Here is a 12,096-nt window from a genome sequence, read left to right as displayed (position 1 = left end):
CCTGGAAAGCTGGAACTACAAAGCAATATTTGGAAATGTTCCAGAATTTACTGTGGATTCAGATGCAAACTATCTTGGTTGGGAAGCAAGGATAGGAAAGATGGAAAATGGAGGGAAAAGGTCCAGGAAGGAGCAATCATTACACATAAATTGTTTGGAGATGTTAAAAGGTCTGAATGCCTTGATGAGTTTCAAGTCTATTTTAGCAAACGGTGTAGTGTTGATCAGGATGGACATTTTTACAGCTGTATCTTACATCAATTGTTTAGGGATAGCAAGAGCAAAATAACTTTGGAAACTAGCCAGGGAGATTTGGTATTTTTATTGGGAACAGCAACCAGGTTAGCAAAACCAGAGAGCTGATTGGAACTCAAGGTTCTTGAGGGATACCAGTGACTGGAAACTGAATTTAGTGTGTTTCTAAAAGATTCAGGATTTATGGGTCCTTTGGAGCAGATCTTTTTGCCAGCAGATTGACATTTCAGGTAAAAAGGTATTATAGTTGGAGGCCAGACTCCAGAGTGTTGGCAGTGGATGCATTTGACCAGGCTTGGCAGGGAGGGAATTGTTACGCATTCCTTTCATTTTGTCCATTTCAGAGAGTGTTGTTAAAGGTTGATAGGGAATAATGCAGCATAGTTCTAGTAACTCCCTTTTGGACCTCCAAGGTTTGCTTCCTTGGAGCACTGGAAGTTGCAGTACGAATTCCCTGTTTGATACCAGTTAGTCCAGCACTTTTGGAAGGTCAGGACGGAGAAGAGCATCCTTTAGTGTTGGAAAGGAATGTGAACCTTCTTTGTTGGAGGGATTAAGGGAATCTGGTAGATACTCCGGCCTCTTGGGAGAGACTAAGGGCCTGATTACAACTTTGGAGGAGGTGTTAATCCGTCCCAAATGTGACGGATATACCACCAGCCGTATTACGAGTTCCATAGGATATAATGGACTCGTAATACGGCTGGTGGTATATCCGTCACTTTACCGTCACTTTTGGGACGGATTAACACCTCCTCCAAAGTTGTAATCAGGCCCAAAGAGTTTATGGGCACCAGGTACCAAGAAAGGTTACAGAGGAGTTTGGAGAAAGTGGTGTGGTGGGTGCATGCAGAGAAATCTGGGTCCTGTAGAGGCTCCTGCATTAGAAGTGGCAAACTATCTTGCTGAACAGTACAAATGAGCTCTGTCCTATGAAACAGTAAATTGTCACAGGTGAGGTGTCTCAGCAGGTCATTCCTTGGTGAATATTGTTTCTATTGCCAGTGATCCTTTGGTCCGCAGAGTGATGAAGGGAATAAGGCTTAAACGGCCACCTAGGGCTTGCTATGACTCTTTATGGAACATCAGTAACATTTTTTATTTATTTTTGTCTCCTGGCCAGATAATATTTATCTTTCATGAAGACAAATTTCATGGAAATTAGCAACTTTGCTCTTTCTAATCTCTTTAGCAGAATTCAAAACATTGGAAGTTTTGCAATAGATTTTACTCCATAGATGGTGTCCAATTTGATATTTGGAAAAGGGCCAAAACAATGTCTGAAAACATTTTCTATCCTTTTTTCCAGGACGGCAGAAAGTTTTGTATTGTGAATTGCATATGAGTTTATGAACACAGAATCCTGGAATTTAGACCAGATGGAGTGGATCAGTTGTTAATTTCCTATGTGAAGGCCTTTTAAGGCAATATTAACAGCTACAATTTCACAATGGGTAATAGCGGTGATGTCCGAAGATGGAATTGATTTGTCCAAATTTGGAGCTCACTCCTCTTTGGTTGTGATGGCTAATAATGTTTACTAGGAAGGTAGTACACTTGCTGACATTCTAAAGTTGACAGACTAGTAGAGTGGTACCACTTTTGCAAAGTTTTATCTAAAACCAGTGGAGCATGTGAGCAGTCTGGCACTGGAGAGCTTTAAACATCCATAATGGTAGCCTCCGGTCTTCTAATGAAATGGCAATTCTCCAATTAACATATAGAGAGAATATTGATTTCATTAAAGGCAATGCAGGGTAACATTATCCCACCCACCACACGCAATTTGTTTCTGATTGACTTGTATGACCTTGATTTGATGACTTGGGGTCTCCTTACGAGGTTGATGGCCATAAGATCACCATCCTCGCAGTGGTGGTCGGACCGCAGGGGCTGAGGTGATCCAACCGCCACATTACGAGTTTGGCAGGCAGACCTGCCAACAGACTGCAGTCTCCGCCAAGATCCATGATCCCAATGGGTGATGTCAGTCCTGGTTGTAATCAGGCAGGGTGGCACTGAACTCAGCACCGGCCTGCTGATCACAACCTTGTTCTCCGCTAGCCTTTTCATGGTGGTTTCCCCACCATGAAAAGGCTGGCAGAGAACAAGTGCAGGGGGCCACAGGAGTTCCCCTGCACTGCCCATGCCTTTGGCCATTGGCATGGGCACCGCAGGAGCCCCCCTGCCCAGCACCATCGGGATGCACACTGTCTGCTTTGCAGACAATGCGCATGCTGAGGGTGCTGGTGAGACCCCTCTGTGCTCCTTTAAGGGAGCCGAGTTGTAGGAAAGTACCATCTTGCCTGGCATTTTACCCCCATTTTTACTGTATGTATGTTTGTTTTTGCCTATGTGTCTGTAGTGCTTTCCTCTTATCTAGTTTCTAAGCACTAACATAAACCACTAGAAATGCACTTCTGAGTTCAAAGAAGACTTTTATTGTTGTTAATTCTTCCCCAACCACAATTTTTATGTATGACGAATTAGTAGCTTTCAAGCCCGCGTTAATCAAACAAAATATATCAGTTTGCAATATACACAGCAGGTTATATTTATAAGATATTGAATGCAAAGCAAAACAAATACTTCACCATGTGGGAAACTATTTACAGCTTCATCTTTCTAAGGTCTGCAAGCTGATGACCCCCTGTCAGCCGCGAGAAAGAGATTCATCTACCCACACGGGATTGCTGGCAGCTGGCACCAAGCTCCAGCACGAGGTCCGGCAGATTCGAATCTGACTCTCTGCAGCCTGTTACATTTGTTACAACGGTGTGCCCCCTCCTCTCAGACCTGGGAAACTGAGCAAGCCTTTTGGAGACTGGCCAGGTCTCCAAGACTACTCCTGTTCCCAAGCTCAAGCGAAGAAAAACAACACCCATGTACCCTCTCTTATCAGGTCTAGTCTACTGTGAGAAAAACATCTTGGTTCTCTTGTGCAAAAACACAGCTTGGAAAAATACAGCTTGGATTCTCAACTGCAATGTCTAACTCCACGTTAAAGGCAATAGGCAGCTAACCTAAATATCAAATGCAATGTCATGTTAAAGGCAATAGGCAGCTAACCTAAATATCAAATGCAATGTCTAGTGTCATGTCAAAGCCAATAGGCAGCTGAGCTGAATACAAAATGCAATGTCTAATATCATGTCAAAGCCAATAGGCAGCGGAGCTGAATACAAAATGCAATGTATAATATCATGTCAAAGCCAATAGGCAGCTGAGCTGAATATAAAATGCAATATATAATATCATGTCAAAGCCCATAGGCAGAATATCTAATAGCATGTCAAAGTCAATAGGCAGCTAAATTGAATACATCATGTCAAAGCCAATAGGAATGCAATGTCAAAGCCAATAGGCGGCTAGACTGGATACAGCATGTCAAAGCCAATAGGCAGAATACAGAATGTAATGGCTAATGCAATGTCAAAGCCCATAGGCGGCTCAACTGAATACAGAAAGTAATGGCTAATGCCATGTCAAAGCCAATAGGCAGAATACAGAATGTAATGACTAATGCAATGTCAAAGCCCATAGGCGGCTAAACTGAACAAAACATACAATGTGAACATTGAGCAACTAATATGCGCAGTGGTGAAACACAAAGTCATTGGTCAAAACAAACTCCATCAAATGGCAGTACAGTGTCACTGGGATCCTGCTAGCCAGGACCCCAGTGCTCATAAAGTGTGCCCTGTATGTGTTCCCTGCGTGGTGCCTAACTGTATCACTGAGGCTCTGCTAACCAGAACCTCAGTGCTTATGCTCTCTCTGCTTTTAAAATTGTCACTGCAGGCTAGTGACTAATTTTACCAATTCTGATTGGCACACTGGAACACCCTTATAATTCCCTAGTATATGGGACCTAGGTACCCAGGGTATTGCGGTTCCAGGAGATCCCTATGGGCTGCAGCATTTCTTTTGCCACCTATAGGTAGCTCAGACAAACCTTACACAGGACTGCCACCGCAGCCTGAGTGAAATAACGTCCACGTTATTTCACAGCCATTTTACACTGCACTTAAGTAACTTATAAGTCACCTATATGTCCAACCCTCACTTAGTGAAGGTTAGGTGCAAAGTTACTTAGTGTGTGGGCACCCCGGCACTAGCCAAGGTGCCCCCACATTGTTCGGGGCAAATTCCTCGGACTTTGTGAGTGCGGGGACACCATTACACCCGTGCACTACATATAGGTCAATACCTATATGTAGCATCACAATGGTAACTCTGAACATGGCCATGTAACATGTCTAGGATCATGGAATTGTCACCCCAATACCATTCTGGTATTGGGGGGTACAATTCCATGCATCCCCCGGGTCTCCAGCATAGAGCCCAGGTACTGCTAAACTAACTTTCCGGGGTCTCCTCTGCAGCTACCGCTGCTGCCAACCCCTCTGACAGGTTTCTGCCCCCCTGGGGCCTGGGCAGCCCAGTCCCAGAAAGGCAGAACAAAGGATTTCCTCTGAGAGAGGGTGTTACACCCTCTCCCTTTGGAAATAGGTGTGAAGGGCCTGGGAGGAGTAGCCTCTCCTGGCCTCTGGAAATGCTTTGAAGGGCACACATGGTGCCCTCCTTGCATAAGCCAGTTTACACCGGTTCAGGGATCCCCCCAGCCCTGCTCTGGCGCAAAGCCGGACAGAGGAAAAGGGAGTGACCACTCCCCTGACCCGCACTTCCCAGGGGAGGTGCCCAGAGCTCCTCCAGTGTGTCCCAGACCTCTGCCATCTTGGATGCAGAGGTGTGAGGGCACAATGAACAGCTCTGAGTGGCCAGTGCCAGTAGGTGACGTCAGAGACCCCTCCTGATAGGTGCTTACCTTTCTCTGTAGCCAATCCTCCTCTGTGGGCTATTTAGGGTCTCTCCTGTGGGCATCTCACCAGATAACGAATGCAAGAGCTCACCAGAGTTCCTCTGCACTTCCCTCTTCGACTACTGCCAAGGATCGACCTCAGACTGCTCCAGGAAGCCTGTAAAACTGGCTTTCTCGACTGTTTCCTGGTGGGGCATGTTCTGAGGGCTGTCTGCCTTCACCCTGCACTGGAAGCCAAGAAGAAACCTCCTGTGGGTCAACGGAATCTTACCCCTGCCAATGCAGGCACCAAACGTCTGCATCACCGGTCCTCTGGGTCCCCTCTCACCCTGACGAGCGTGATCCCTGGAACACAGGAGCTGGGTCCAAGTGTCCCCGACAGTCCAGTGGCCCTTCTGTCCAAATTTGGTGGAGGTAAGGCCTTGCCTCCCCATGCCAGACAGTAATCCTGTGTGCGGTGTGAACTGCAGCTGCTCGGGCTTCTGTGCACTTTTGCAAGACTTCCTTTGTGCACAGCCTAGCTCTGGTCCCCAGCACTCCATCCTGTAATGCCCAATTCGCTGAGTTGGACTCTGACGTCGTGGGACCCTCAGTTGTTGTTCTGAGTCGACTGTCGTCCTTAGATCTTCTAAGTGCCTTTTAAGGTGCTTCTGTGGGTGCTGCCTGCTTCTGCATGGGCTCTCCGTGTTGCTGAGCACCCCCTCTGTCACCTCCTCCAAGGGGCGACCTCCTGGTCCTTCCTGGGCCCTAGCAGCACCCAAAATCCTCAACGTGACTCTTGCAGCTAGCAAGGCTTGCTTGTGTTCTTTCTGCGTGGAAATAACTCTGCATCCTCCATCACGCCGTGGGACATCTTCTGACCAAAAGAGAAGTTCCTGGCACCTTCTGTTGTTGCAGAATCTTTGGGTTCTTCCACCCAGAGGCAGCCCTTTTAAACCTTCATCCGGGGTTTAGTGGGCTCCTGCCCCCCCGGACACTTGCGTGACTCTTGGACTTGGTCCCTTTCCTTTACAGGTCCTCAGGTCCAGGAATCCATCTTCAGTGCTTTGCAGTCAGTTGTTCTCCTTGCAGAATCCCCTATCTCGACTTTGCTGTCTTTCTGGGGTAGTAGGGTAACTTTACTCCTACTTTTCAGGGTCTTGGGGTGGGGTATCTTGGACACCCTTAGTGTTTTCCTACACTCCCAGCGACACTCTACACACCACACTAGGCCTGGGGTCCATTCGTGGTTCGCATTCCACTTTTGGAGTATATGGTTTGTGTTGCCCCTAGGCCTACTCCTCCCTATTGTATTCTATTGTTTTCTACAGTGTTTGCACTACTTTTCTGTTACTTACCTGATTTTGGTTTGTGTGTGTATATTTTGTGCATATTACTTACCTCCTAAGGGACTATGGGGGTCATTCTGACCCCCGCCGGCGGTGGAAGCCGCCCGCCTGGCGGGAACCGCCAGAAGACCGTACCGCGGTCAAAAGACCGCGGCGATCATTCTGACTTTCCCGCTGGGCTGGCGGACGACCGCCAAAAGGCCGCCCGCCCAGTGGGAAAGCACCAGCAACGAGGAAGCCGGCTCCGAATGGAGCCGGCGGAGTTGCTGGTGTGCGACAGGTGCAGTTGCACCCGTCGCGATTTTCAGTGTCTGCTAAGCAGACACTGAAAATCAATGTGGGGCCCTGTTAGGGGGCCCCTGCAGTGCCCATGCCATTGGCATGGGCACTGCAGGGGCCCCCAGGGGCCCCACGACACCTGTTCCCGCCAGCCTGGTTCTGGCGGTGAAAACCGCCAGAACCAGGCTGGCGGGAAGGGGGTCGGAATCCCCATGGTGGCGCTGCTTGCAGCGCCGCCGTGGAGGATTCACAGGGGCAGGGGAAAACCGGCGGGAAACCACCGGTTTCCCTTTTCTGACCGCGGCTTTACCGCCGCGGTCAGAATTGCCCTTGATGCACCGCCAGCCTGTTGGCGGTGCATCCTCCAACCCCGGCCCTGGCGGTCCATGACCGCCAGGGTCGGAATGACCCCCTATGTCCTCTGAGATACTTTTGGCATATTGTCACAAAAAGAAAGTACCTTTATTTGTAGTAACTCTGAGTATTGTGTTTTCTTATGATATAGTGCTAAGTGATATAATTGGTATAGTAGGAGCTTTGCATGTCTCCTAGTTCAGCCTAAGCTGCTCTGCTATAGCTACCTCTATCAGCCTAAGCTACTGGAACACCTCTAATCTACTAATAAGGGATAACTGGATCTGGCACAAGGTGTAAGCACCACAACGTACCCACTATAAGCCAGGGCAGCCTCCTACATGAGTGCTATCTCGTAGCACTGTTCTCCCCCCAGGTCAGACTGGCGGAAAAGCTCTAGTACAATGTTTCTGTCTGTCAGCCAGGCCAGGCCGGCGGAAACTTTGTAATACAGCAGGGGGTGCCACCACCATAGCAGTGGTGTCCTCCCCGCTAGTTTGGTGGTCCTGTGTTGGGACCCCCAAACTCACAATGAGCCCCTAGGTCTACTGTAACTAAATCATGAACTTGATATTACCTTACAGATTCAAATGGTTGTTTACTTACCTGAGTATTTTTTGTATCACTTATTTTTACATTCTTTCAGATAACTCTTTGCAATACAAATCTCATCCTGTTAAGCCAAACGGGCGTCTTATGTTTTGTTGCAGCCTAAAGAGGAATGTGCTTCTGTGACATGGACTTATGTACTGTTTCGAACATTCCAATCTGTAATGTTTGCTTATAATGTGTTTAATGTTCTCTAAAGGGCTGCATGTTGGGTCAACAATAAAAGTTGTATGCATAATGTTAGCCTCCGTTGTCTTTAATGAAATCAACATTTTTTCTGTGTGTTAATTGATGAATTACTATTCTCCTCTGAATCCTGGTCCAGCTCCTCGTCATCCTCTATTTCGATATCATGCTCATGAGAGGTCTCCTGTGCTGCATCCCTTGCCTCTTTCCAGTTTCTCGGGGCTTCTTGCAGCTCAACCTTCTTGGAGAAGCCTTTGGCAGAAACCTCAAACACCTTGCAAAAATCCTTGAGCTGGGTCGCGGTATACTTCTCTAGCTTGGCCAAATGGGAATCTAGCATGGCAGGTGCAGGTGCTGTTGTGGGACTTATAATTAGAGACATGGTTTTAAAAAATCTCAATCCAGAGTAACGGATTGCCAATGGGGATCAGAGACAATTGATTTAAATTGAAATTGGTGTGAGTGGTAGAGTACACCAGATTACTGTAAGGTATTGCACAAACACAAGTCTTAGCCACATTACTGACCACCAATGTTAGAAATGGGGTCTTTAGTTTGCAGAAGTATGCACCCTGTCCAAGTAGGGACCACAATACTAGTCAGGGTAAGTCAGATACACAACCTAAATTAACTTGTGCTCACCCTCTGGCAGGTTGGTACCGAGCAGTCAGGCTTAACTTACGAGGCAATGTGTACAGTATTTGTGCAAAATATAAATTACAGTAACACAGTGAAAACATCACCAAAAAGACTTCACACCAGTTTAGAAAAATATAGACGATATTTATGAGTAAAGCAAGACCGCGTGCACATTAGCACTATTTGTGGTAGTAACCTGGGGAGTTTGATTTCGCATGTACACCAATATATTTAAAACCTACTACTATGAGTGTGTCTACCGATTGCTATGTCACATCCTAATTAAGCTTTAGGAGGTAGAATTGAACAAGTGGTAGGATGATATGAGCATGTTTATTAAAGCCTTTCATGATTGGGCTCGAAATGCAAATTACTCTATTACAAATATGAAATGTATTTGTTTAAGAACGTTGTATCCAGCTTGATTGTTTTTATTCATGTTATCATTTATATTCATTATCAGTGATGTAATACAATGTTACGTGTTAAAAGTTGGCCGAAATTTTTGTTTCCATTTGGAGTTGGTCCCAAAGCTTTTACCATGTTAACATTCACACTGTGTTGTTTAAATTGTGCTGGAAATATGGCCAGCTCTCCCGTGATCAAGGCGTTTTCTCATCGAAAGAGGTGTTTTTTTTTTTTGTTTTTTTTTATACATGTTTGTACCGAAATGAATCAGTTTTTCTGACACTTTGAATTTGTTGCGTTTATGGCACTGGAGTGTGCATCTTTGCTCAGAGGAGGGACTGATTTTGTATGTAAACGGGCTCCTCACACATTTGCTTATCAGTACTGCCAGGGTCCCAGCTGAGAGGATTGGTGATGACTAATTCTGGGAAAAAACACCTTTATTATTTTTTTTAATTAATGAACTCCTTAGGGGCGGGGGCAGCCAATTACCCCGGGAGCTGACCCCTAAGTGATCTCCCTGGTGGCCTAGTGGGTTTCCTGGCAGTGGAAACGGGTGCACTCGCGATGCACTGCAAGGAAACAGTCACAGAGAGTCCTCATTGGAAAAGAGGGGACTCCCTTTCCAATAAGGCCTCTCCAGATTTTTGGGGAGGCCTTTTGGGGCTGTTTCAGCACTGGAGTGGAGAGAGCGATCATCTGTTGCTTTCTCTGGCTCCGATGGGGGAAAACTGTGACGTCACCATTCCTCCCAGCACGCTGATATCACAGATGGGAAGTGATTCTGTGCCTCCCCAGCATTTGTTTAAAGGAATCATTCAGTGATAGCACTGGAGGATCTTTTTATGCCCTCCCCTGTGTTGGCCATTGTCAGGAGGGTGTGCATGTGTCGGCCATTGACCAAAAGTTTGGCAGATGGAGTAAAGGCAGACAGGGTGGTGGAGGACATTGTCGGTCACTGTGTCTTTAGTCTGCCAGCCAAATTTAGAGATGTCTGCCAGCCCTACATGCAGCTCAATACATTGGTAGGAACTGCTGTCATGGTGATTTTCAGAGTTTTTTTTCCTTTTTAAAACTTAACTCCCAAATTGAGAGTTTAAAAAAAAACAAATTAAAAAAGAATGACCCCCTCACATAATCAGAGCCTTCTCCTATGGCGTGAGGGTAATTTTTCTTTTTTTACTGTCTCTCAGCATCAGGATATGCCTGGCGGTGGCAGAAGTTAAAAAAAGGCACTTGATTCTCTAGTTTAAATAGAGTGGACAGTTGAACGGCTTACTTCTGCATCCACCAACTGCGTCGGAGGAAGTTTTACACTGATGGAGTGAATTTCACTCCATTGATGTAAAACTTGAGGTCCACCTGACTCAAAATTTGGCTCGCAGATCTTGAGTTTGTGGACAGGTACTCCATGGACATTGTAATGAGGCTGCCAGGCTCGAAATCAGCTGCAGAGGCCACCTAGTGCAAATTCTCTTTTTTCCTTAAAAATAATTTCTTGATTTTAAAAACAAAATAACATTACAATTCATTAACTTGTCCCACACCCTCACCCCTTAAACAAGGAGAGAGAGGTGAGTCAGACTGTGTGCAAATAAATATAAATCCATACATAACATTGGATCACTTAAATAACACAATTGGTACTATCACATTAAATTACAACAGATCAGCATCACAGACACATCATACTAATCAAGAGTCTTCTCCACAATTGTCCTTGTCCAGGATCTCCTGTTTCCTGGTGTATCTGGACTTCTACTAAGTCCCATTGCATACTTCCTCCCTGTTCCACTCCGTTGTAAACCAACTTGTGGTGTACTCCACATTCAGCTCTTACCCATCCCACAAATTCTGATAATCATTGCTTTTGTGTGGGCAGTCATTTAGACATCCATCTTAGTGCTATACATTTCTTTGCCACAGTGAGGCCTAGTTCCAATACCTTCTCCACATATTTAGTGTTGTTATTATGGGTGACTAGTCCAATAAAGAAATCTGTATTGTTGGCTGTATTTGCAATTTGGTAAGTATTCCTAAAGTCTGAATTACTTCACCCCAAAAAGCACTCACACCAGGGCATGCCCCCTACATGTGACTAAAAGCTCCCTCTGTTATTCTGCATATTGGTTTGAGAAAATACCCCTTTTGTCATGGTTAAGCCCCACTTTTTGTCTGGCATGTCATGTACTCCAAAAATTGTTAGTGCCCAGGGCCCCTGCTAACCACGGTCCCTTGGCGACATCTCTTTCCCTAAAACTATTGTGAAGCATTAGTACAATTGGCAACACTTTTAGCTGCTACTATAAGTCCCTAGTAAATGGTACTTAGGTACCCAGGACACGAGGTACTAAAGGTAGACCCCTGAGAGCAGCAGCACAGATTGTGCCACCTTCTAGGGCCATGCATCCAGAAGCACCCACCACTGGCATTGCAGAATGAGTGTTCTGATGCAATCCTAAAATGCATACTTGACATGGCACACAGCCTGTGTGTCCTGTCCACTACACACTACATGCAATGTAGGTAAGTCATCCCTCTGGGAGGCCTGCCAGCCCTAAGGCAGGGTGCTCTATACTGTATGTGTAGGGATAGATGCATGAGCACGATGCCCCTACTGTGTCCCTGCCAAATCTGGGACATGGTAAGTGAAGAGAGCAGCCATTTTAATACGTGTGCTGGACACTGGCCAGTACAGGTTTCACAGCTATATGATGACCACTTTGAACCCTGGGTTGTTTGGTATGAAGCATCTCAGAATGATAAATCCAAGCTGGTACCAGCATTGGATGTATCCCAAAATGTACTCAGGGGACACCTTAGAGGGACAACATAGACATGCCCCCTGCAAAGGCTAACTATCCTGGCATGATTGTTGGCTGGTCACAACCAGCCTGCCACCATCAGACAGGATTATGGAACCCTGTGGTAAGAGGCCCTGCTCTCTGGGTCCCAGAAAAAAAGCTCTTCCCGGGCAGAAGTACTATTACACCTCCCACCAGGAATTTGCACTGCCCTGCTAGCGACCATCGAAGGGCTTACCGCCTTTGAAACTCAATCCAAAAGCCTGCTGCTAGTAGCATATGGCCGCTCCACTGCAAACCCCCACTTTTGGTGGGAGCAATGGGGGAAAACACACAAAGGACAGGAGGACTGGTCAGCGCCAGCTTTCAGCACTCCTAAGGTGTTGCATGTGAAGTGACCCCTCCATTTCAT

Source organism: Pleurodeles waltl, chromosome 1_2, assembly GCF_031143425.1.
Source record: "Pleurodeles waltl isolate 20211129_DDA chromosome 1_2, aPleWal1.hap1.20221129, whole genome shotgun sequence".
Taxonomy (NCBI): Eukaryota; Metazoa; Chordata; class Amphibia; order Caudata; family Salamandridae; genus Pleurodeles; species Pleurodeles waltl.
Note: the sequence above shows the minus strand (reverse complement) of the source record.